The sequence below is a fragment of the Palaemon carinicauda genome, chromosome 11 (genome assembly GCF_036898095.1).
Source record: "Palaemon carinicauda isolate YSFRI2023 chromosome 11, ASM3689809v2, whole genome shotgun sequence".
NCBI lineage: Eukaryota > Metazoa > Arthropoda > Malacostraca > Decapoda > Palaemonidae > Palaemon > Palaemon carinicauda.
In genome coordinates this window covers 128824627-128830626 of record NC_090735.1, presented here as the reverse complement: position 1 = coordinate 128830626, position 6000 = coordinate 128824627, and the positions used below count along the sequence as shown (strand labels likewise).

The window sequence follows — 6000 nt, the reverse complement described above, 5'->3', positions numbered from 1 at the left end:
AGCAAGTAGAAGAAATCAAAGCAAAAGGAGGTATGAACAGCACAGCCTTCTGGGAATTCAAGAAGAAAGTGGATGGAAAAAATTCCAGTAAATGTACAGCAATCAGAGGAAAGGATGGAGAAATAATAGAGGATATTGAAGAAATAAAGAAAGAATATGAGAAATTCTACAGTGATTTATTTAAGCTAGAAAATCCCCTAAGTGAAGAAGAGACCCTGGCAGAAGAAATCAACAACATGTTTGATAAATGGCTGTCAGGAAGTGACAGAGTGAGATCCAGCAAGGAAGAAAAAATAACATATCAAGAAGTAGAAGCCATCATAAAAAGCCTGAAAGACAAATACACAATGGACAGGCAAGGATTGAACAATGTTATGATTAAAATGATGGGGAATGAGATAATAGAAAGCCTAAAGCTGATACTCACAGAAATTGACGAAAGCATATGTATCCCTAAAGAGTGGGAAGAGATGTGGATACTTTCAATCCACAAAAAGGGAAATAAAATGGAACTAGAAAATAAAAGAGGCTTATTTATTACAAGCATAATTAGTAAAATATACGAGAAAATAAGGATGAAAAAATATAAGGACAGATTCAAAGAAGAGATGAGTCGATTCCAGTGTGGAGGCATTGAAGGAAGATCTACGGCCGATCATCTGCTTACACTAAATGCAGTAATAGACTATAACGCCTATTTGGGAGGGTCGACATACGTATGGTTCTGTGATGCGTACAAGTGCTTTGATAAGCTAGATCTAAAGGACTGCATAAAAGAAATGGGAAAAATGATAGGATGGAAAGAAGCATTGATAGTTAAAAAAATGAATGAAAAAGGTAGAGCAGCCATCAACTGCCCAGCAGGTACAACAGAAGATATAACGATTGAAGGAAATGTTAGACAAGGAACTATATATGGACCCAAGCTATGCAGTATAGCAACTGACAAAGTTAATAGCATTAGCAGAAAAAATATCACATTGATAAGAAATATTGAAATTGAATCACTTGTATATGTAGATGATATAATGTTTCCCTCAGGAAGGAAAGATGGTATCGAAAGTGCCATAAGTAACTGTCATAGCCTAGAGACCCTAAAGAAATTCACTATAAACACCAACCCCAAAAAATCGGGTGTATTAAGAATTAACAAAAGAAAGAAAGAGAAAGAGGTGGAGATTGAAACAAAAGTGAAGAACGGAAAAGTAAGTTTAGTTAAGGAATATAAGTATCTGGGTGAATGGTATACAGAGAAGGGAAACAAAGAATTGAGTATCAGTAAAAAAACCCAGAGGGTTGCATATATGACCCAAGAAATAAGAAAATATGGGGATACGAGAAAAGTTGGAAAGATGGCATTGGAAGTCAGAAAGAAAATATATGAAACAGTAGTTGTACCAACAATATTTGCCAACGTGGAGACCTGGAGTGTAATTAGGGACAAAGATATGAAAGATCTAGAAAACCTCCAATACAAGATAATAAGAAATATGTATGAACTACCTGCGAGTACTCCATATTGGGGCATACTTGCAGAAACAGGAATATGGCCGGTGTCCTGCAGAATAGAATATAAGAAGTTAATGCTCTTCCATAACATCATAAACTCCGAGGAAAAAAGACTAGTAAGAGAGATAATTGAGGATCAGTTGAAGAACCCGTATGGGAAGTGCTGGAGCAAGAGCGTAGAAGAAATCTGCAGTAAATATGGGATGGAAGTGGAAGAAATAAGAAGTTGGGGGAAAAGGACCCTGAAAAAAGAAATCAAGAAAAGAATTATAGAAAAAATAGAAGAAACTATTGAAGAAAAAAAGAAAATAATGAAAAAATTAAGATTTATTAAAGGAAATGGCCCTATGCCTTATATCAGAGAAATGTATCTGGATAAGGCATCCCTTGTGATGAAAGCAAGATTAAATATGCTCAACTTAAAAGCAAATTTCAGGGGAAAATATGATGACAATTTGTGTGATCTATGCAAAGAGGAAGAAGACACCACCGAACATTTATTTTTATGCCCAAAGTTAGAACAGCTAAAGAATGTAGAAATAAGTTTAGGTATGCTAAAAAATCCTAGCAGGGATCTGGCTGCATTTATAGATAGGGCAATGAATATAAAAGAAGAGTTTAGGAAGCCCAAACTGATTACCACAACAGGTTGCCAAAACTGATGATAGCAAGGTGTTATCGTATCCAATTTCAAAGAATAAGGGAATAAAAGTAAAGATTGTGAACCTCATTATGATATTAATTTATTTAAGGCACAGATGATATAAACTTAATAATAAGAATAAGCTTAGAAGCTTTGCACCTATCTATAAAGAGATAGAGTGCCCCCAAACTTATTTTGCGGAGTGAGCAATAAGGAACCAGGAACCAGGCACGTTTAATCCAACTAATTTTACTGTCGCAAATAAGAAGTTAATCAATTTACTTAAACTTCGTAACTACCATAGTCTATCAAGATTGAAAGCTGTATCAGCAGGTTTGCAACGCCATTTTCCTAAAGGTATATACTTTTTTGTTTTTTTCTTACTTTCATTACGGTTGTGTGGTAGGTTTTGACAAATTTTTGTTTTCGGTCAGAATTTTAACCCTTAACTGTAGTTAGAAATATTAATTCTTCAAAGATTTTGTGTTTCTTACGATTCTTACCTCATTTTTCCATGAATTGGGACGGTATAGATTGTAAGGTATTATTGTAGTTTATTACAGGGTAATGTAACCTAGGGTAAAAGCTAGGACGCATGATCACTGCAGCCCTACCCAACACACTTCGGGCCTTTGGTGTAACCTAGCCTTGACATATATAAAAGCACAGAATATGGGGTGTATGTATGATAGCGGCCACCTGTATGTATTACAGCTAACAAAGAATACGGGAGTTTAAGGGGAGTTTGTTATCCCCCCTCCCCCGTTAGGTAAGTAGGTAAGGACACAGCTTGTAGGATAGGTTGGGGGGAAAGTTGGAGCCATTGTAGGGTGCCGGCCAGGTCCGATTTGAACCATAGAAAATGGGAATATTATTAAGTGGGGTGGACTGTGGCCGCCGTTCTAAAAGCGAATTCGTAGAAAACGGGAATATCCAGAACTGTGGCCGTCGTTCTACCTAACCTATGCTAAAAGCCGTATTCTTACCCAGGGGGGCTTCGCCCCCCCGGACCCCCCCACCCTTACACAACAGTTTCCTTGCCTACGACTACGACGGGAGAAGCTAACTTAAAAAACCCACCTAACCTATGCTAAAAGCCGTATTCTTACCCAGGGGGGCTTCGCCCCCCCGGACCCCCCCACCCTTACACAACAGTTTCCTTGCCTACGACTACGACGGGAGAAGCTAACTTAAAAAACCCACCTAACCTATGCTAAAAGCCGTATTCTTACCCAGGGGGGCTTCGCCCCCCCGGACCCCCCCACCCTTACACAACAGTTTCCTTGCCTACGACTACGACGGGAGAAGCTAACTTAAAAAACCCACCTAACCTATGCTAAAAGCCGTATTCTTACCCAGGGGGGCTTCGCCCCCCCGGACCCCCCCACCCTTACACAACAGTTTCCTTGCCTACGACTACGACGGGAGAAGCTAACTTAAAAAACCCACCTAACCTATGCTAAAAGCCGTATTCTTACCCAGGGGGGCTTCGCCCCCCCGGACCCCCCCACCCTTACACAACAGTTTCCTTGCCTACGACTACGACGGGAGAAGCTAACTTAAAAAACCCACCTAACCTATGCTAAAAGCCGTATTCTTACCCAGGGGGGCTTCGCCCCCCCGGACCCCCCCACCCTTACACAACAGTTTCCTTGCCTACGACTACAACGGGAGAAGCTAACTTAAAAAACCCACCTAACCTATGCTAGAAGCCGTGTCCTTACCTACGAGTACGACGGGAGAAGCTAACTTAAAAAACCCACCTAACCTATGCTAAAAGCCGTGTCCTTACCCGGGGGGGCTGCGCCCCCCCGGACCCCCCCCCCCCTTACACAACAATAATATTAACTAAGTAGTTATATACTGAAATCCATGAGTACTTACATAATTATAATTCGTAATCGCTGAATTCCGAGTCTTCGGGGTACGCGCTGACGATCTTCTTTCTGACTTTCGATGGGCGGGAGGGACCGGGAGATATGGATGGTCCGGGAGAAGTGTGTGTAGCGGCCGTTGTTGATGGGGTTTGGCAAGTTTTGAGAGGGTAAACACGATTGATTAATTTCAAGAATGCCTTCAGTTGACACTCTGATCCCTCTAGATATCGCTTGCGAACACAGTAATTTGAAAAATAACTGTCATACATGTGTTTCCGTGTGCCGAAAGCAGGTATGACAGACCTTTTCAAAACGTGCCACTGCGATTCTATAGAGTTAGTGTGTACACTGCGATCGTCCGGGTTCACAAAGTGAAGGCTATGATTAACTGTGAGATGCTGAAAAAATTGATTCTTTATATCCTTATAAGCCTTCCAACAATCCGAAATAATAGTAGTTTCGGGATGGACGAATTCTACTAATATAGGAATCAACGTCGCAGCCGAACGATGATCGACAACCTGGAAAAACGTCTCACGTGTTTGCCGATCAATCCCTCCAAACACCCAAACACTGTCGACCGGATCTCCCCGGCCGTACTTCTGTTTGCCAAACTTGCTCTCATCTATCTCCACCACGTGACCAGGACCGCCAATCTTCTTATTGTCTATCAAAAGAATATCGGAACACACGTCCCGGCAAAAGTTGTACCAATCCACGAGAGTATGAGAGGCAAACTTTTTATACGTCTGGCGAATGGTGTATTGGGGAAATTTATAAACGAAACCGCAGACGAGGATAAAAACATCCTGGCACGACAACTGGGATCTTTCAAAAAAACTGCCACGTTTCAAACTAATCTTTTTCCGGCACTTGTGATAATTACACCGCCAAAAGTACGTGTTTTCACCGTTTCTTGATTTGCCGTCGTACTTCTTAGTGACTTCGCCGATATTGCACTTAGAACACACACCGGAAAAATCACCTAACAGGCCTTTGAAATACCAGTAATCACTAAAATTGTTAGTGGCCATGAAACTAAACACTTGAAAAAAAGTAGGGTCGTTAATTTGGTCAAACTTAATTATATCTTCACAAACACGAGATGTAGCACTGGACGACATGGTGACTGCACTAGAAAGAACGAGCGTGCTTCGTGTGAGGTATGGTATGATCGAGATTTTTGAATTCTTGAATTCTGATTGGGCAAAAAAATGCCCTTAGGCTAATCCGCAGGTCAAGTGGGGTCTCATTGGGTCGTTTCAAAAGTACCGCGGCCGAGATTAGTTCGGTAATTTGCCACTACAGCGGTGCTATCGCTATCGTAACGCCAACTACAGCTAGTTTTTTGAACTACGGGAGCGAGAAGATTCGTGGCCGGAGTAAGAACTCGAGGCACATTTAAATTTTCAGGTAATTTAAGGTTTTCGGCAAAAAACATAAAATTGTGCGATTAAGCACATATTTAAGATCCGTAGACCATTTCCAAACGATCTTATTCTATACAAGATAACAGTGGGAGCGATAATAAACAAAATATGGGGGGGGGTGGCCGGCACGCTACAAACTACCCGGAAAGTTTATGATAGTTGATGTCCATTTTTAATCCACGAGGTAGGAACTGGCCGTTGATGTATAAAGGCTCCCCGAATATAATTAGGGGTGTATGTATGATAGCGGCCACCTGCATGTATGATGAAGGCTGACATAGAATACAGCAGTCTAAGGGGTCGCAGGGTGCTGCACCCCCTGATGTCCATTTTTCAAGCAAACATGAGGAACTGGCCGCTGATATACAAAGGCTCCCAACATCCGGGAACCTAACCTAAACTTCCCCACCTAACCTAACCTACAAGCCATGTCCTTACCTAACAGGTACAACCCCTCTTAGCCTGCCTCATTCCTAATGATAGGGTTGAAAATAAGGGACTTATGGACATGGCCATCATGATACATACATCCCCTTACCCA

At 41.4% G+C, this 6000-nt stretch overlaps 1 protein-coding gene across 1 annotated transcript in view; it reads left to right on the top strand.

Moving 5' to 3' along the window:
• The first annotated feature begins 2371 nt into the window (after positions 1-2371).
• The window catches only part of LOC137650202 (protein AATF-like), a 133039-nt gene continuing 129410 nt past the window's right edge, over positions 2372-6000 (top strand). The window contains exon 1 of the mRNA XM_068383389.1: positions 2372-2509. The gene's annotated coding sequence lies outside the window, so the exon portion shown is untranslated. The remainder of the gene's footprint in view (positions 2510-6000) is intronic.